General features: G+C 40.1%; 1 protein-coding gene across 2 annotated transcripts in view; it reads left to right on the forward strand.

Annotated features, from left to right (window-relative positions):
- Positions 1-20,695, forward strand: part of ATXN1 (ataxin 1) — a 265,056-nt gene that overhangs the window by 78,342 nt on the left and 166,019 nt on the right. For both annotated transcript variants that reach the window (XM_063298928.1, XM_063298929.1), the window contains exon 4: positions 875-999. The gene's annotated coding sequence lies outside the window, so the exon portion shown is untranslated. The remainder of the gene's footprint in view (positions 1-874; positions 1,000-20,695) is intronic.

Below are 20,695 nucleotides of genomic sequence, written 5' to 3' on the forward strand. Positions count from 1 at the left end.
GTACTGTAGAATTCTTGGAAAATGATATTTCTGTTCATTGGTAGTATTCCTTTGATAGAACTCTGGAATGCCATAGTTGGTATGAGAATTCTGTTCATGCAGAGAAAAAAATGATTGACCAGATGAGTCGAAACAAAGCTGCAGACTGAGCAAAATGAATTTATATCCTACCATAACAAGGCAGTGAAAAGATTAAAAAATGTGCGACTACAATTTTTACCTATTATTTTTGGCATGCTAAAGAAAGTGGTAATTATATATTACAACATTCCCAGCTGCTGTCTGGAGATGATGGGAGTTAATGGTCTAAGATGACTGCTGGGAACTAGAATGGAGAGTCTCTTATACTTATCTAAACTAGCAAGCAACCTCCTTGATCTCTGCGCTGGATATATAAAGCAAATTAAGACCTAGGTTCATACTAAGGTGGAATTATTCATATAGCTATGAAGAAGATGCTTAAGGTAGCAGAAGGCTTAAAATAGCCTTTACATCTTTAGATTAGGCTATGAAGATAGGGTAACTCATTTGGTTTCTCTAGCTTTCAAGTCATCCATTTTGCTTATCACAACAATTATTTGTCCTGATTTCTCTGTGGTTACTCCTGTTGTCTGTGTGTTGACATTCTGTTTGTTCAGCAGTAGAACTTAAGCTGATAATCAAGTAATGATAACAGGCAAACAGTATTTATCCCACAATATTTTTTAGCTTACAGAGACAGTAAAAACCTCAGAAATGTCCACTTAACTGTTCATTTTGATTCTCAAACCAGCTTACTAAAGCAATCTAAAACAGACAGCTCAGGGATTTCCCCACTAATCACTTGAAGTTGACATTTCTCCTCTAAATATTTCCTGTTTGTTTTTAATTGTAGCATCCTGGAGCACAATGAAAGAGTTTTAATGCACAGACTTCACAAAAAAGTGCAGCAGCAAGTAGTACAAGGGACGCAAAAGGAAGATATTACTGGGGCACTTTGGAACCCTCCTGGCATTTGAAGTAAGTAATGGGAAACCATTTTTGATACAAGGGAAATTGTTGTATTTAATTTGTTTTGGGTATCAAGAACTGCGTCGATACTTCTGTCCAGTGCATGCAGAGAGATTGCTAAAGGATTAAAGTAGACACAACAGTGACATATTCATGTATTCTTAACAATATTGCAGAAAGAGGATGTGAACCAGAAGATTTGTTTGTAACATCAAAAGTGATACATCAGCCTTGGTGCTAACTGCTCCTTTGCCCATAGCTTACTTCCACTCCTGGCACTTTTTTTCTTTCCCTATCCTCTCTTGCATGGGAAATGAGCTTGACTGGGAAACCACTACTTAGAAATGGGTTTTGCCTCTGCTCTCTCAGCGTTTAGGAAAATGGATAAATCTTTAGCATGGACTCATAATTTCAGTACTAATGAAGTTCTGATATATCAGGGCAGGATTAGGTGATCTGATGCTTCAAGAATTTTGGATTATAGCTCCCAGTACTCTGAGCTAGTATGACCACAGTGGTCAGGGGTTTGGGGAGCTAGAAGATACCAGGTTGCCTGCCCCTGCCTTAACTGCTTTAATGATTAACTTAATATTAAGTTTTATTTGTTGGTTTGCAAGAGGACTGTTAAATTTAGTATGTCCCTGAATGCTCCTGTAACTACAACCTTAGCCAAGCCTAAGCCTGTATAATTGAAAGGTGCATGTTATTATCAGGTTTGCTACTGCCCTTGCTTCTTATTTTCTCCATTGTTCTCTATTATGAATTCTTCAAGTGATGCGTTCTTTGTGGCAGCTATTTCTCTCCTTGTACACTATAATACGCCAGACCCTCTGATTTGGGTTATTCAATTATGTGATAATTCTTAGTAAGTGGAAGCAAGTCTGAAATATGTGATCTATGCTTGAACTTGCAGAGTGTTCTAGTAGAGTAGAACCCCCCCCCCCCAACAAACCATAGTGGGAGAATATTTCTGTATTAGGACCAATTAATATTTTAAAATAGTGAGTAAGCTTTTGAGTTCTCAAGAACTCTCTTTCGGCATATTAAATGAAGTGCCTGTTAAACAAAATATCAGAGGAAGTGAAACTTAATTGTCTTTAAGTATATCAGGCATTTGTAATCAGAAGTCCCATGCTATGTGCAGAAGTGGAATACATTAGAATTGCTCTCCCTGGTCTGCTTTCTGGTAAGCTGCTTTTGTTGCTTGTGACCGCAAAACCTTTGTCAATTGTTTGTGTAAGATACCCAAAGAGTCAATATGGTTAACAATACATGTATTAGGAAAAAGTCAGGGACTTCAAGGGAAGATAATGGATTTAAATCATATATTCTGATGCATTTTATCACAATATTAATATTTTTTTGGAATTCAACGTTGTTTGCATTGGTAGTATTCATGGTAGATATTTTAATCAACATTTAAGAAAGCAAAAACAAAGTTCCCTTTCTGCACTATGGCTCCAAATGCTCGAATAGCATGCTTAGCAGCTTATGACTCAGACTACATTGTGCTATTTTTGTTGTGTAAAAAAACAAAGACAAGTAATATGAATTGTAGTGAAGAGCTTCATCTTTTTCATTCTCTTCATTCTCCATCCTTTTGTAATGATCACCGAAGCGCTCTCTTGGCATAAGCTCTGGGAGGAAATGACTGTAATACAATCATTTCTCAATAAAAAGTTAGTAAATTGGGAAACAGAAATACAGGCTTTTCCCTTATTAGAAATCTGTTACTTTGCAAATGGATAGAAAAATATCACTGCAAGCAATTTTATCCTAATTAGCATAGTTTCACCTTTTTCTTCATTTAGAGTAACAAGTAGTCATAGAAAGCAGTAGGTTTTTGGTTTTAACTCAGCATAGAATTTGTTTCTGGGAATTCCCAGCAAAAATCTCTTGCATTGCGGCATCTACCCTCTAAAAAATTATGTACCTTGCTACAAATGCATAATGGCCATTTGTCAGGTCATTGACTGTAATCTCTGTGCAAGGAGACATGAGTGTCTATGAAAGAACAGGCTGTGACAGTTGCTTTCCTCATTCATGTATGAATTAAAATCCTAAACCACCCCAACTAATGATCTCCAGATATGTTACAACTTTATCTTTAGCTTGTGATCATAGAACGGTTGTCTGAATGGCATAAATAAATGAGTGATGCATATTTCTGAGAAGTAACTTCTTTGTTTGTTTTTTAAACCATTTTTATAATTGCGATGATGAATCTTTGGAAATCCAAGGTTTTAATAATGTTATAGTAGGAATAAGATAGGGAATTCCTTATCATTTTATCTTGGGTCTTATTTCATTAAAGAAAAGAGTTTTAGCCTTGGTGAACATTAAACATTGATTTTAAAAAGTAGTGTACTGTAAATCTACAAGAGTTGTAGCTACGAAAATGTACCATGCCCTTCCTGCAAAACAGACTTTTTATTTTTACTTTACCTTACCGTACCTTACCTTTACCTTTACCTTATCTTTACCTTACCTTACCTTACCTTACTCCCACCTTTCATATAGGAACTCAAGGTGGTATGCATTATTATCCTGTTTGCTGGTGGAAGGAAAGCTAAAAGTGTACTGCAATCTTCCATTGAGGTGTCCTGCTATAGTGCTAATGGTTTTAGGGGGATGGAGAGGGTGTCTGTAAAGTTGATAGCTACTAGCTTGGTTTTGTGCATATACAAACAGAGAATCAGACAAAAACACCTATGGATGGAAAGACATTGATACTAGTCTACCTGTTGATGACAGCAGCAGTTTTGCCCGTTGAGAAATAACAAAAGTACTTTTGGTATGCATATTTCTTAGAAGCCAGAACTACACAGCTGAGTAAATTTGGTGCCCAGATTTACCAGATGTAAACTCTTCCCCGGGGGAGGGGGGGGAACCCTATCAAACGCATGCCCGAAAGGTAAATTTAAAAAAAAGACAAAAAGCCACCCTGTTTGCTTTTCTTGTATGCAATTTTGGGTAAATTACCCATTGGATAAAAGTGGTTTTTCTTTGGGTGATGACACATGAACCCATTAAATTGACTTAAAGAATTTTACCTACTTTGGGTAAAAAGGACTTTCTGATAAGCGGTTTTGGGTAATGAAGGAAAATGTTTGGGAAGGACTGCCTTAGAGGTTTGCTGTGAAGCAGCTGACTATACAAGCATGCTGCTTTACAATTACTGAATTATTGCTGTTCGTAAGTGAAGAACCTAGAACCTTTAATTTAGGATCAAGCAAACTAGCTGTATTTTTGATACTAGCTTTTGTATTTTGCAGTTGTAACGTTGTAATACTTAAGGTTTTTCTAACTATAGAATGATACATCTTTTTAGGCTGTACCTGATATGTAAAATGAAAACCAGAATGAATTCATTCATATAGCTGTATTTGCATATCATTATTAGATATGGTTGACAGCTTTCTTTCTTCAACCTCATACACGGGATTCCTCTCCTATTTTTTTCTCCTTTTGTCTTTCCTTCCTCACCCTTGCCTATATACCGGGGCTATGATTGTGCATAACTGTGTTCAGGTTACAGATTAGATTGTGTTGGATTTGTATGCTATTGTCCTAACAGTCAGGAACCACGCTGAGACAAGGAATAGGTCTCTAGTGTTTTATTACTGCTACATTAGACAGAAAATCCTAACAAACTGAAGAAGCGTGGGAAAAACCCTGACAGATAAACCCCAAAAGTCAAGGCGGGTCTGACCTGTGTCTCTTTGAATGGCTGCTTAACTCCTCAGTACTACACGTGCGTTTTCCCCCCTGGATTGGGGCCCCCTCCTGCTCACCATCAGTACTCATGACAGCTATATTTGATTTAATTTAATATATGTTAATTATACCTGGGTTAATGAAATATATAAGCATTTGATTGTCACATTGATCAGCTGTCAACAGATCATTCAGTGAGCTAAATTTACTCAAGAGTATTTTATTCAAATTCAGTTTTGCCCAGTTTTGGTATGAAACAAACAAAGTGCAAAAATAAAAATACTATTTTTATTTTTGCACTTCGTTTGTTTCATACCAAACAACAACAAAATCCATTAGCATGCTTGTACAAGAATTACTTTATATAGAATAAAAATAAAAGAGAAAATATGTATTCCATTTTCAGTAAAGAAGTAGTTTTCTTAACAAATATTGTATGACTTTTTTGGCACTGGAATATGTCGCAAATACTTGAGATAAGGTTCCTACTTGAAGCAGGGGTCTTTGCAATTTCTAACATATAAAAAATCATGGTGGATGGGAAGCTTATAAGTTGGAATGGTGGCACTAATATCTGGCAAATTGACTAAAGATTTCAAAAGAATTTATATTTCTTATATATTGTGTTTTCGGGCAGAGGGGAAGGGAAAGCCTAACAGTTTAACATAGTTTCATGTCTCAATTTCGTATGATTTGTAAGGGCTGATGTAAGACTGCAGTATCTCTGCAGAGACAAAGAAAGCTGGCAAAGGATGCAGGCAAGCAAAACAATTTCTTAGAAATGTGATGCACTTTTATTTGCTATATAAATAGAGGGGTTTCAAAGTCCTATCCTTCATTATCCTTCATGCTTCTTCTTTTGGAAAGACTTTTTTCTGACCCATGAAGATAATTGGATGTTACTTGATTACCAGCTGGAATATTATTTTGGAAAGAACCTTTTTGAGTACAAAAATGCTTTCTAGTTTAAGTTTGTTTCCATTACTTTTGTTTGTCTGTACTTAAATATCAATAAAATTTCACAAGGGAAAACACCTGCAGAGTTTCTCTTTTCCATTGAGGTTTTTTTGGTCTTGCTAACTAAGGTGGTGTTCAAATGAAATCTATATATTATATCTGCATTGTAGTACAGGGCTATTCATTTGAATAACATTCTTTTTTTGGCTATGGAAAATTCATTTTCTACAATGCAAATAGAGCAGAATGCTTTGGGGTGGTGTAAAGAGAAAATCTGTGGTGACAAGAGATAATATATAGAACAGCAAGAACTATTTTTAGACTGTCAGTATATGCGTTTTTTAAATCTCTACTTATGTGGGTGTATATGCTTTGAACAAGGAGATGCTGAGAGAATGCATTGGTTATAATATTTCAATATTATTCCATAAAGTGGAACTTGGAAAAACTATAATCTTTTAAAGATTAATAATAGCTATTTTAAAATTTGTTTTATTTTTGTAAATAGTCGCTCAGTGCCTATATCCACTATTCCCATATCACTCCATTTTTCTAAAACATTCAATTTAGTTTCAAGAGGACATTGAATTTTTTTCATCTAATACCAAAAACGTTTGCATCTCTCTCCACAATAAGCAGTTTTGTTCCCAAAGGACTTTGAGAGAAATATAACTGAAGTATTATTACACCCATACACGTCTATGTCTATATCTATGTATATATAATTTTCTTGCAGGCTGTTTTCTTGTATATGAATCTTCTAGTTAATATACTGATTTTTTGGAAAAAACTGTCCAGATTGCCAAGCATGTAGCATAGTTTTTTTTTAACATTTGTTTGTGTGATCTTCAAAAAGGAGGTAGTAGAGAAAATAGAATTGGGTTGTGGTTGGACTAACATGAAAACAGCATTGTGGTATGTTGCTGTAGTGAGATAAGCTTCACATTCACAACCATTCAGAATCTGTTAAAATTCTGAGTGTAAAAATGTGGTCCTATACAGGGGACATGTATATTCAGTTGAAGTTCTAAGCGTTCCTTAGTAGGGTGTGGTACCTCATGTGTTACCCTTAGCAGTACACTGAGAATTTAGAAAAGTGATGAGTGCATTAATTTCATTTGACATAAATGAACTTTAGAAACCTGTTTTAGGAGACCCAGTTTGGTGTAGTGGTTAAAGGCACCAGGCTAAAAACCAGGAGACTCTGAGTTCTAGTCCTGAAAGATGAACTCTCAAATCACTATCAATATATAAGAGTACTCTGTGTAATAATTTCCAAGGCTGCAAACTGAGTATGTTGTGGTGGTACTTAACTTCTACAGTTGCAGAATGGCTCACAGTAATTGCTGATGGTGAGAAATAATTATCCTGTAAGACTGCTGTGGTCTGTTTACATCACCATAAAGAAATCAGCATATAAGTACTTATTTTACTATTGACTATATTTTATTATGTTTTCTTGGCTACCGAAACTCTATGCATTTATGATTGTGTGTTATTATTACTGGAACGTGCCATTTAGATGAGCTGTAGTTTTATTTAATATTCAGCCTACATATAAATGTAGATGATTTGAGTTGAAGTAAAATTTGTCTACTTGCTTATTTACAGAAGCTGTAGTGTTTTGGTGTACACCTTCCCCAAATGCCAGCAATTTTTCCAAACATTTCTTTAAACTGTAGGTGTCATGAGTAAGGATGGCGAGCAGGGGGCTCCCATCCAGACTGTCAAGCGCATGCGTAGCACTGAGGAATTGTTCAGCCATTCAAAGAGACACAGATCGGGACCGCCTTAACCCTTGGGGGTTATATGTCTGGGTTTTTCCCACGCTTCTTCAGTTTGTTAGGATTCCTGTTAAGTACTAGCAATAAATATTAGAGACCAGTTCATTGTCTCAGTGTGTTTCCTGGTTGTTAGGACAGTAGGCATAGTCTGTTTAAAAAAAGAAGTGTAATTAATATGAGGGAACACAACATATTTCTTCCCCTTTCATTATTATAGAATTGATCATCAGTTATTTTTGGAAAAAAAAATCACTAATGGATGGATATAGTCTCTTGGAATTGGCTCTTGCCTTCAGGGCATTAGAGACAGAAAAGAATAAAGCTGTTCTACTGAATCATTTTTTTTTTCTTGTTTGACAGGTATAAGGCCAAGGCCTTAGAAAAGAGTGTATGGATCACATTGGAGCTTTGTGTATCTATTATTAAGATGACTATTGTTTCATCAGGTAGCAGCAGCTGGCTGATATCTAAGCCTGGATAGGAGATCACAAATGAATTCTAGGGCTGTAAACTAGGGAAGTTTTTTTTTAAAAATCCTGGGAGAACCCTTTTATACTAGCCCTGAGAATTTACCCAGAACAATGGCAGGCATATCCAATGTGTTATATAAACATGCATATGTAATGTAGACAAGCCCATAACAGAACATAGAAATTATGAATAACTTTTATATTGTATTTTTACAGCATTGTCAAAATAAATCAATCTTCATTTAATTTTGTCTCAAGATCTTAAATAACTGACAGAATGCACCTTAAAAAAACAGCCCTGCAGACAACTGTTTGGAAACAAAATATTGCTAAACCATTTTGTAGCTGTTTGTCAAGGTGCTCTGTATCCTTTTCTCACATTTATAATATAATAAATACCTAAAGAGTTACAAAAGACTTGTGATTTATTTACTATTTTGTATGAATCATGATAAGCATTGGCAGTACCAAAAAAAAACATGAATGTGGGACTTGGAAAGAAAGATAAAAATGCATTTTTAATTAAAGATGTATAAATATAATACACATGTACTTTATCTAGGTAGGAAAGCCACTAGAAATTGATAATGTTGACTTATATTTACTAGGAGAATTTTCAGTTAAAGCTATATTCAGAAACCACTTGGTATAACGTCTGACATATCTACTTACTTGCACTGGACCTCTGCATGCTGTTATCTCTTTCTTTGCTACCAAAGAAGAATGGATGAAAATACTCAGGCCAGCAGAATTATGGAGTAGAATGGATGTTTAGGTTTTCTTCATAAATGTAGTAAATGATTGTGGCTTTTTTTTAACATGTCATCCTCACAGTTGACATTATTTTACACTTTGCATTACTTACTCAAAATAGCAGTGCTTTCAATAAGGGAGGATTGTTTAGGTCAGGGTTTCTCAACCAGGGTACTGTGGAGCCCTAGGGTCCCGCGAGAGGTCACTAGTTCCCTGGGAGATCATGATTTATTTTAAAAATTATTTCAAATTTGGGCAACTTCACATTAAAGAGGTATGTATGTTTTATTCTTTGTTTTTGGTTTAAGAGCACTGTCAATGCATATATATACAGGCCTATGCATGAAACAAATATAGTAATTTTGTAACTTCTGGCCTCTTTTTGAGCCTGAATGCGCATGGGTTCCCTGAGGCCTGAAAAATATTTCAAGGGTTCCTGCAGGGTCAAAAAGTTGAGAAAGGCTGGTTTAGGTAGAACATTGTTTTTCCTTATTTCAGAGCTTGATATGAGAGGAATACCAAGTATTTACACTTTACAGCAGGATTCCAACTTTTTAGGGCTGATGGACACGTTTGATATTTTGAGCTGTACTGTGTACTGCCATGGGGGAAACACAATTTATCAGATGTCATATGCCAGCTCCACTAGCTGTCTTCCTGAAGTATGCTCTTTTCTACTCCTGCTTGTTATTGTCCTTTTTTACAGTACTGGAAATAAAGATGATATAAAGAATATAATAAATTTCCATTTTTAAAAAAAAAATAAGTAGGTGGGTAGAACAATAGACAATCTAAAAAGTCAGATGTGGTAAAGAGTCAAAAAGGCACCAAGGTAGGCATTTTCAAGCATAGTGGGGCCCCAGATACGATGGGTAGGGATCCTGTTCTAGGATTGTGATGGTTAGATGATATTTGAGATGATCCTTTTGTGCATAAACAGTCTTTCTTTGGAAAGGCCTACATTATTTATTTCTGTGGAGTTCTTTGAATTTGTAACCCCATTTGTGAGGTAAAAGTTAGGCTTATTGTACATAGTTGCATTCTACACTTCTATAGAATCAGCTTAGACATAAAAGTAAACCATAATTTAGTGGTATAAGAATGAATATTTTGGAAACAAACCTTGGACTTGTGCAACTGTAAAAAGGTTTTGCAAAGTCTCAATTTCTGAATAAGATACAGTGAATAAGGGCCTCCCACAAATCAGAATCAAACATTATTAACCAAACTTACTTGTTCAGGACTTTAAAAAATAAAATTATAAAAAATCAATATAATTTATTAAAGAATATTTGAAGCTTATGTCAAACAAGGCAGTCCAACAATCACTTGGTATTCAGTAGTGATCATTAATAGGTGCAGGGCCACCCAGAGAACTTAAGCAGATAACATTCTTTGATAAATTTAATACAATCATTTCTATGAGAGAAAGATAAAGAATGAATTCATATAAAGGTGGGGAACCAGGAGGCATTTTGAAGAGTGATTTGCTTAACAGAGCATGCATACTGTGCAAGTAAAATGGGAAAAGAAAAACCCTACTAAATGCAGTGCAAGGCTTCTCACCAAGCAAATAGTTTATATATATAGCATTAACACAGAGACATACACACACATGCTAAAGTGAACACATTTGCGCAAGCATTGTTTACATAGGAATGAAAAATAAAAGCAGGAAATGCTGTGCTCTTGGGGAAAAAGAATGTCTGGATTATGGAAGGAGAGAAGGAAGAGAGAGAATTATCTTTCCTGGCAACATTGAGCTGGGTGTGATGGAAGCTGGCTTACTTTCTGTTGGATAAAAAGAGGGGGGAGTTGTTCGCTGCCTGACTGAATCAGGTGGGGGCCATTTTATTCTTTCCCTGGGGCATCTGTCAAATTAAGAGAGCAAAATTAAGCTCTCACTTTGGAATTTGGGAAATCAGTAAAATATCAGAAGATTATTTAAAATTAAGTGAGAGTTTAATTTTGCCCTTTTAATTTGACAGATGCCCCAGGGAAAGAATAAAATGGCCCCCACCTGATTCAGTCAGGCAGTTCTCACTTCAGAATTTGGGAAATCAGTAAAATATCAGAATAAAAGAAAACAATCTTTTATTTAGAGAGGCTGAGGGAGAAAAGCATATGATCAGTAATAGGATCTTTCAATTACTGCCTTAACCAAAAAGATTTACTTAGGTTTTTGGATTTGTTGACATCAGTTAAGACCTGATAAATTTGAACACTAATTACAGATTATTCTTGCATCTCAAGATTGGTCTATTTCTTTCACATTCATCATATTAAAAAAAGTATAGGAGTTGTGGTTGAAATATGTATGTGTGTGTATGTGTACCTGCAAGTACTATATAACCTATCCTTCCCCATCCTTAAATAGGGAGGTTCAAATCAACATAGATCTTACTTGGTGACTGCTTCTGTATATCTTGTCCATAGGCAATGGTCGCTATTTTATTTATTTATCAAATTTGTCACCGCCCATCTCCTCCGACTGGAGGGACTCTGGGCGGTTTACAACACAGAATAAATATACAGTAAAAACTCAAATAAATACACGGCAAAATTCCAATAAAACCCCATTAAACCAAAACAATTTCCTAACTACCCCAGCTCGTAAAACCCAGATGGCTATGATCTCTTCGACCATCATGTAGGAGGGGCACTTCAAGGCACCAGCCAACCCCAAGTATGTCGATTCTCCTCCCTGCCCCAAGCCTGGTGGCAGAGCCAGGTCTTCAACTTCCTCCGGAAGGCTAAAAGCGATGGGGCTAATCTTACCTCCGGGAGCAAGATGTTCCAAAGGGTGGGCGCTACTGCCGAGAAAGCCCGCCTCCTGGACCCCCCCAGATGGAATTCTCTTACTGACGGGGTCCACAGCATGCCCTCTCTGCATGAGCGGGTGGGACGGGCTGATGATACAGGGAAGAGGCGGTCTCTCAGGTAACCCGGTCCCATGCCATGTAGGGCTTTAAAGGTGATAACCAACACCTTGAATTGGACCCGGAAGCAAACTGGTATCCAATGCAGCTCACGTAGCAAAGGTGTTATGTGCGCCCTTCTAGGGGCACCAAAAATAGCCCATGCGGCCGCATTCTGGACCAGCTGAAGCTTCCGGATACCCTTCAAGGGTAGCCCCATGTAGAGCGCATTGCAGTAGTCTATATGGGAGATAACAAGGGCATGAGTGACCGAAGGGCTTCCCGATTCAGGAAAGGGTGCAACTGCTGCACAACACGAAGCTGTGCAAAGTCCCTTCCAGCCACGGCTGCCACCTGCTCTTGCAGCAGGAGCCGTGAGTCCATGAGGACCCCCAGGTTACGCACCGGGTCTGTCTGGGGCAGTGCAACACCATCCAGAACTAAGGATGACAAAGTCCCAGATACGGAGGAACCCTTAACCCACAGCCACTCCGTCTTACCAGGGTTCAGCCAAAGCCTGTTGTTCCCCATCCAGACCCCTACAGCCCCCAGGCATCAAGAGAGGGCAGTCACAGCATCACTTACCTCACCTGGGATGGAGATACACAATTGAGTATCATCGGCATACTGATGATACCTCATCCCGTGGTGACGGATGATCTCGCCCAGCGGTTTCATGTAGATGTTAAATAGGAGAGGAGAGAGGACCGAGCCCTGCGGCACCCCACAAAGGAGAGGTCGAGGGTCAGATCTCTCCCCGCCTATCACCACCGACTGGGACCGGCCCTGGAGGAAGGAGGTGAACCAGTGCAAAACTACGCCGCCCACCCCCAACTCCCTGAGCTGACCCAAAAGGATACCATGGTCGATGGTATCGAAAGCCGCTGAGTGGTCAAGAAGGGCAAGGATGGATGCACTACCCCCATCCCGCTCCCGCCAGAGATCATCCATAAGTGCGACCAGTGCCGTTTCTGTCCCATATTCTGGCCTGAAACCTGACTGAAAGGGGTCTAGATAATCCATTTCCTCCAGAATTCTCTGGAGTTGTAATGCCACCACTTTCTCAACCACTTTCCCCAAAAAGGGGAGGTGGGAGACTGGATGAAAATTATCCAGTACAGTAGGGTCCAACGATGGTTGCTTGAGGAGGGGTTGTACCAGCGCCTCCTTAAAGGCAGCTGGAAACAGCCCCACCCACAAGGATGTATTAACCATCGCCTGGACCGAACCACATGTCACCTCCTGAGCTGCTTTCACCAGCCAGGAGGGACATGGATCTAATTGGCAAGTGGTGGCATTTACTGTCTGGAGGATCCTGTCCACTTTCTTGGGTCCAACAGGATCAAACTGTTCCCAGATAACATGGTAAGTATGATCCCTTGGTATCTCCACAGACCCTGCCTCACGCTTGGAGTCTAGCGTAGAGCAGATTTTACATGAGTTGACAGTAGAGGGAAAGCATCAAGCAAGTTTAGAGGTGTTCAGAAGCTTACATACATGCTTGAGTTTCAGTCATGGTTTTTCCTGTGCCTTCACCAGGATGGAATATCACACAGTGGTATCTGCAGGGTGGTACCTCCTCCTATAATCACTTGCATGGCCAATGCAATCACAATAGGGTTAAGTGCAATAAAAAAAGTAAACAGATTTTGCCATGAAGTACTTTACTCCAAAAAGGATTATCAGATGACTCTACTTTGACTAACATGATTGGATAACTTGATGAGCACGCTCAACTTAATAGTAACTCAGCTTGTAATTTTCTAGTTTAAATTGCTACAAGGAAGGCTGAAAAAGATTTTTAAAGGGAGCAAATATTGAAAGGATAGGACAGGACCCTTCTCTGTTGCACTGGCCAATTGGTATTTAGGAAAAGTTATATCCTAGTATGAAATTAAAGTATGAAAAGAGTGATTAATGAAGAGAAGCATAAGTTAAAATGATAGCAGAGTTCAGTGGCTTGCTTGGTTAATAGCTGTCCTGCTGGCATTAATGAAAGTGTTGCTAAAGAATATTGGTATTTGCTTACTTTCTTGACAGAGTTGCCAGGCACTACTGATGCAGGTATCTTTCAGCTCAATTTGCCTTTATTTTACCATGAAGTAGCAATCAGCAACATAAATAGGAAAGCTGTACGAATGTGTGCTCAATTTTAAATAACATACCTATCTTGGAAAGTCTTGGGGCACTTTAATGTAATTTTGTTCCTGATATCAGAATTTGGGGGCTCATGGAAAGAGTCTCTGAGCTTCTCTTTTAGGCTAGGGTCATTTTGCAAGCCACCCAGACCTGCTTGCCAGTTTCCTTCTAGAGCATAAGGATGCCAGCTTCCAGCACATAGTGTTTTTTACCTCATTGGTGTAATGATTGCCTACCCTAACAGAACCAGACTCACAAGTAGAAGCTTAATGATATCTGATTTATTAAAGAATAGTATGCAAATACAAAGAAAGCTGAGAATGAGGAAAAGTGTGCCAAATACAAACTAAAAACCCTCGGCACAAACATAATCCCTCCCCTCACCCAACCGTTTCAAATTCCCCACCCCAGGTGCTGGTAACAATTTCTGCTGATGTCCTGGGAAGAAAACCCTGAACACACAAGATAACCCAAACACATTCCAACCCTGCTGAATACAGATAACATCCCAGGAGACAGAGTCCTCCTCCCCTCCCAACCGAAACACGCATCAGCCAAATGACATGCGAAACGTTACGATGCACTTTAACATTGAAACGATGAACGTGACATACCGCCCCCCCCAAAATAAGTAACTCATCAGGGAGCAGGTTTCAGAGGATAAGCCAAATGAAAGTGTCTAACTAAAACAGGAGAATTAACATCACGGGCAAACACCCACTCAGGGTGGGGGAAGTGCTTCCAACGAACCAGGTACTGTAAAGTTCCACGAAGCCTGTGAGAATCAAGGATCTCCTTCACCTCAAAATGCTGCTACCCGTCAATCATGATCGGAGCAGGAGGTGGAGGCTGTGGATGCCAACGGGACGAGTGGCTGACAGGCTTGAGCAAACTGCAATGAAACACAGGATGCAAACGTTTCAGATTGTGAGGTAAATCCAATTTAAATGTAACAGGGTTCACAATCCCGACAATGGGAAAAGGACCCACAAACCTAGGGGCCAACTTTTGGGATGGTTGTGGAGACTTAATAAATTTGGTGGACAGGTAGACCTGGTCCCCAATTTTAAAATCAGGCTGAAGGGCTCTCCGTTTGTCTGTGTACAGCTTATGGGTAGATTGAGCATCAGCCAACGCCTGCTGAATCACTGGCCACGAATCAGCCAGTCTAGCAGCCCAATCCGAAGCAGAACAGGGTTGGGTAGAAGGTTGTGGCAACTCAGGGATAGGCACAAAATCCCTTCCAAAAACAACACGGAAAGGGGTGTGCCCCGTGCTCTGATGGACAGCGTTGTTGTACGCCACTTCAGCAAAAGGCAGGAGATCAACCCAATTGTCCTGCTGATAGTTTACAAACGACCTTAAAAATTGTTCAAGGGTCGAATTTAAAACCTCTGTAGATCCGTCAGTCTCTGGATGCGACGCAGTGGACAGCGCCTGTTTAGTGCCAACCAGTTTCAAAAACACCCTCCAAAATTGGGAAGTAAACTGTGTCTGGCGGTCCGTGACCAAGCGGGAGGGGCTACCGTGAATCCGGTAGATGTGGATTAGGAAAAGACGTGCCAATTGTGGGGCTGAAGGAATGGAAGCACACGGAATGAAATGGGCTTGCTTTGAAAAATAATCCTTAACCACCCAAAAATCACAGTCTTTTTCTGACTAGGAGGGAGGTCCACAATAAAATCCACAGAAACCTCCTCCCATGGACCAGAAGGGCTTGCAACAGGCTGCAAAAGCCCCTGCGGTCTACCCCCCTTCCTCTTTGACATGGTACAAACAGGGCACTTGTTCCGCTGCAGGAGCTTGGTAAAAGCCATCAGAAAAAGTCAAAGTCCTGTGGACCCAATTTATGTGGGGGTTTTGCTGGACTAACCAGGGAATCCCCAAGATGACAAAGGGATGACCCACGGGTGCTACAACAAATTGTAACCCCTCATGATGGCTGCCCAATTGCAACGCCACCGTTCCCGTGAAATGAGTCATCGGTTTCCCTCCCGCCGTTGAACCATCCAGTCGGGTGAAGATCATGGGCCGCTGCAATGGGAAGCTGGGTAAATCCAAAGCAGCCACCACGTCGGGGTGCATTAAACATCTGGAACACCCCGAGTCGATTAACGCCCAAACCTCAACGGTCCTAGTGCGGGAGCCTAACTTCACTTTCACATTCAGCGTGGGACAATTTGCACTCACCGAAACATCTTCGCACCCATCATCCACCACCTGCCCACAGGCGCTTTTTAGAGCAGGTGGCTGGCGTTTCCCGCCGGCTCTGTTAGATCGTGTTCCTCCTCTACCCCGAAGTACGGAACCTCCTCCACCGCGGTCTCTGCCTTGGCTGCCTTCATTTTCCTGGGCAGTGAGGGCGATTTGGCCGCCGCTTTTCTGGACCGATCATCTGACCTGGGTTTTGGACAAGCAGCCACCCTGTGGCCCTCCTTCCTGCACCAAAGGCACTGCCCTTTGGCATAACGGTGCTCCCTCTCCTCCTCCCAGGCACGTTTCCCAGGTTTTCCAGTCATGGTAGTGGGTCTGGATCCCTTGCTGAGCGCCGTGTGTCTCAACGCCTTCCTACTGTGTGCGAAGGTCTCATGGGCATGTTCAGCCTTCCCTGCCAACTGTATCCATTCATACAAAGTATCTGGGTCGTCTCTACCCAACGACCACCGCAGGACCTCCATGTTCAGCCCATCCTTAAACAGCTCTATTAAGGTGGCCTGGGACCAGTCCTCAACCTTTCCAGCCAAAGCCTTGAATTCCAGAGCGTAATCGGCTATGGATCTTTGCCCCTGGCTGAGCTCTTTAAGAGCCCTCTTCGCCCTTTCTTTGGCTAACAGGTCCACAAAGTGCAGTTTTAATGCCCAGAGAAATTCTTCAAAGTCCTCCAGCTCAGGAGTGTCCGCCTCATTTAACTGGACAAACCAGTCAGCAGCCCACCCCTTGAGTTTGGTGGCAATGACATTGATCTTGGCCCTTTCGGAACGGAAATACGGTCCGAATTCATCCATATAACTGCTTGCATTGGTAAGAAAGAATGACAGCTTAGTTGGATTCCCGTCAAATTTGACTATAAAGTCTTTGACCCCTGCTCCCGGTGGGCCCCTCGCCCCGTCTGGGTGGTCTGACTTTCTTTTGGGTACTGGGGATCTCTGCTCTCGAAGAGGGGACCTCGAAATTCTCACTCTGTGAGATTTTGGCTCAGCCCTGTGCCGTCTCCTTTCTCTTTCCACCGATCGAGGGGGGGAGGAAGGGGACGAATACCTGGGGCTGTGCGATTGTGGCTCAGCCCGGTGCCTTCTCCTACCTCTTTCCGAGCGAGGAGGAGAAGGGGACGAATACCTGGTGCTTGATTCTCCTCTCCCCCTCTCCCGAGGCCCCCAGTCCATTGACAGTTTCTTTAACATATATTCCATCGACTCAAATTTGGCCTCCAATAGTCTTATCCTTTCCGGGGTTTGAGAATCCTCTTTCCCTTCCCCGTCTTGCCTCACAACAATTGGGGACATTGGGTACCGCTGCTTCCAAGACATCTTGGACGTCCCTGGTAGGGGTCCCTGTGCTTCATCCCAAGTCATCAGCTTGCCTGGCGATCCTTCGGTAGGCTCAGAGGCTCCTTTTCCTCCAACCTCCTCTTCTTCCGGACTGGAACACGACATCTCCTGTATTTCAGATAATTCTCGAGTAGGGACCCTCTCCGTTCTCCTCACCATGGAGTCGGGTTCCCCATTGTTTGTGTCCTCGCTTTCCCTGGCTTGAGGTTTTGGTTCAGTCATCGCTAGCACTACTCCTTCACAAGATAAACTCGGAAAGGGGCTAACGGTAAATTTTTTAAGATTCTCAGCTTTATGTAATGATTGCCTACCCTAACAGAACCAGACTCACAAGTAGAAGCTTAATGATATCTGATTTATTAAAGAATAGTATGCAAATACAAAGAAAGCTGAGAATGAGGAAAAGCGCGCCAAATACAAACTAAAAACCCTCGGCACAAACGTAATCCCTCCCCTCACCCAACCGTTTCAAATTCTCCACCCCAGGTGCTGGTAACAATTTCTGCTGATGTCCTGGGAAGAAAACCTTGAACGCACAAGATAACCCAAACACATTCCAACCCTGCTGAATACAGATAACATCCCAGGAGACAGAGTCCTCCTCCCCTCCCAACTGAAACACGCATCAGCCAAATGACATGCGAAATGTTACGATGCACTTTAACATTGAAACGATGAACATGACAATTGGAGGCACAATTGAGGGAGGGATAGTAAATCTGGTATTAAAAAGAAAATGCAGAGCCAAAGGCGTGATTGGTTAATAGGCCCATCTACAGTTTATAAGTAAGCAGTGGTTAGAAAATCTATTTCACTTTATGTTCAGAGAGAATTTCGTGTTAGTGTTAAATTTATTTGGCAGACTCCATAATTAGTAATCAGGCAAGCAGAGGGTGGATTTGAGTTTTTATGAAAACTCAGTTGAGCTGGGATTAAAGAATGGTGGGAAAATATTCTTTTGAATTGTGCATTAAAGTTTGCAGATTTCAAACTTTTGTGCTTTGTGTAATTACTCTGACTTAATTATAGTTAATTTTGTGGGAATGGAAAGCATGAGATTGAAGTTGTGTAACATAGTGGCTAAGACACTGAGCTAAAGAGTAGGTACAGAAATTTTTATGTAGAGTGTAGCCAGTAGAAATTTACAGGTAGTAATTGACTTATAACCACAATACGTTATAAGAAACGACCAGAAAATTTGTCGTTAAGTGGTGTGGTTGTTAAGTGAGGCATCACGTGATTTTATGACATTTTTTGAGGCAGCCATTAAGCAAATTACCATGGTTGTTAAGTGAATCACGTGGTTCCCCATTGACTTTGCTTGTCAGAAGCTAGCTAGGAAGGTCGCAAATATCATACATGCCGGTTGCCAAATTTTGATCATGTGACCATGGGGACGCTGCAATGGTCGTAAGTGTGAGGATCGATTATAAGTCACTTTTTTCAGCACTGTCATAACTTCAAATGGTCGTAAGTCGAGGACTACCTGTAGTCTAAGTCACAAAAATACTAAATGGGCTTTAGGAAAGCAAATCATACTTTTCATATTACAATAATAATTGTAATAATTCTGAATTAACCTCAAAATAATGTTTTCAGAATCTGGATATCTCCCCTACCCATTCTGTAGCAGAGCCAACCTCTTTATCTTATATTTAAAGATTTAAAAAATAAATGGAAACCTAGCATGCTTGTGAAGCAAAGCAACAGCCTCAAGGGTTTTTTTTCCCTTGATTTATAGCCAGACTTTTCATTTGGAAGCTCGTAGTGGCCCCTGTGGTCTCCTTCCTCCCATTTTTCTTCATAACAACTTTATGAGGTAGGTTGAGCTGAGAGTGTGTGGCTGACCCAAATTTCTATGGCGGACTAGAATGCAGTGCAAGAGTTTTTACCATTACCTATGACCTCTTGGAGTATTGTTCTCTATGCCCCCTGCCCCCCCCTTTTTTTTACAATCTTCCTGGGAAGTGTAACAACTGATCATGAACTGAAGGAGCTAATGTCTTTGGCAGTGCTTTGTAGCCTTTCCAGCCATAACAACCCTTTTTCTGAGATCTGCAGAGATCTCTTAAGGGTGTGATTTACTTTTACAGACCTGTGTTGTAAAGAACAGACTTTGATGGTGGCAGCTTACTTACTCAAAACTCATACTTGTTTATCATTTCATTGATTGGAATATCTGACTCAATTTATCCCCTTCAGAAACCTGATTAGCCTTAGGTTTTACATCCTTTTTCCAGTGAATGTTGGCTCCGTGTGTTCAGTAAAGACTTGACACAGTACAATGTTTTATGTGTGGTTTGTTTAACCAGAATCTCTTTATTAACTGGATTTAGATTAAGCTGTGATCACATTGTAAGTCACAGTACTGTAGGATTAGTGGTTAAGGCAACGGGCTAGAAACCAGGAGACCGTGAGTTCTAGTCCCACCTTAGGCACGAAAGCCGGCTGGATGACCTTGGGCCAGTCACTCTCTCAGCCCAACTCACCTAACAGGGTTGCTATTGTGGGGAAGACGGGAGGAGGAAGGAATATTGGGTGTGTTCGCTGCCTTGAGTTATTTATGAAAAATAAAAAAATAAAGGTGGGATAGAAAATAAATTAAATAAAAATAAATAAATAAATATCGCTAAAGAGTTCACAATTTTTTGTCACTACTGTATAATAAAATAGATGGCTTGCTGATAATCTTGGCAAATTATCTGACTGTTGTTTCCATGGCTAATTACGTCAGCAAATATTTTTCCAGTATTTTTATTAACCTGAATTTTCTGTCAGAATTCCTTAGGATACATTCGTTTCTAAATGCTGTAGAATCTCTTAGGAAGCTGATGCTTGGCTTTATTTAGAATTTTCTTATGTATTTGCTCAGATCTTCCAGCTTCTTTTATTTGATTTTTCTTTTTGGTGGCCGGTAATTAAACAAGAATAATTTCCCAAAGTCCTGCTTACCAAGAAAGTATAATCTAACTTGACAAAATTAAAGGTATATTTTCTTAAAATACACGTGCTTTTCAAAAGTGGTCATAATCAGCCAGTGGTCTTTTGTGGCTTTCTTCAGTTGAATGAACAGGAAAAACTGCCTAGGATTCCATAACTAAAATTTAAGGGATAGATCAGCAATCTTGCATCATTTACTTAATTAGAAAACCTAAGTACACATTTCCTCTTGAAAATAATAATATTCGTGGTACCTCATAATTTTAATTTCCAAACTTGCCCAAAGCAAGGTATTTTTTTGTAATACTAGATAAGTGCAGGATGTGTTAATCTTAAAGATACTTGAGGTTTCATGTCTTGTACTTCTCTATTCTTATTTGATTATTACAAGCATAGAGTTGTAATTAGAACAAGTAAGGAATATTGTCTGTCATTTTTGCCTACCATTTTTTATGCGGAACAGCTTTCATAGGAAATTA

This window comes from Candoia aspera, chromosome 3, assembly GCF_035149785.1.
Source record: "Candoia aspera isolate rCanAsp1 chromosome 3, rCanAsp1.hap2, whole genome shotgun sequence".
In the NCBI taxonomy this organism is placed as follows: domain Eukaryota; kingdom Metazoa; phylum Chordata; class Lepidosauria; order Squamata; family Boidae; genus Candoia; species Candoia aspera.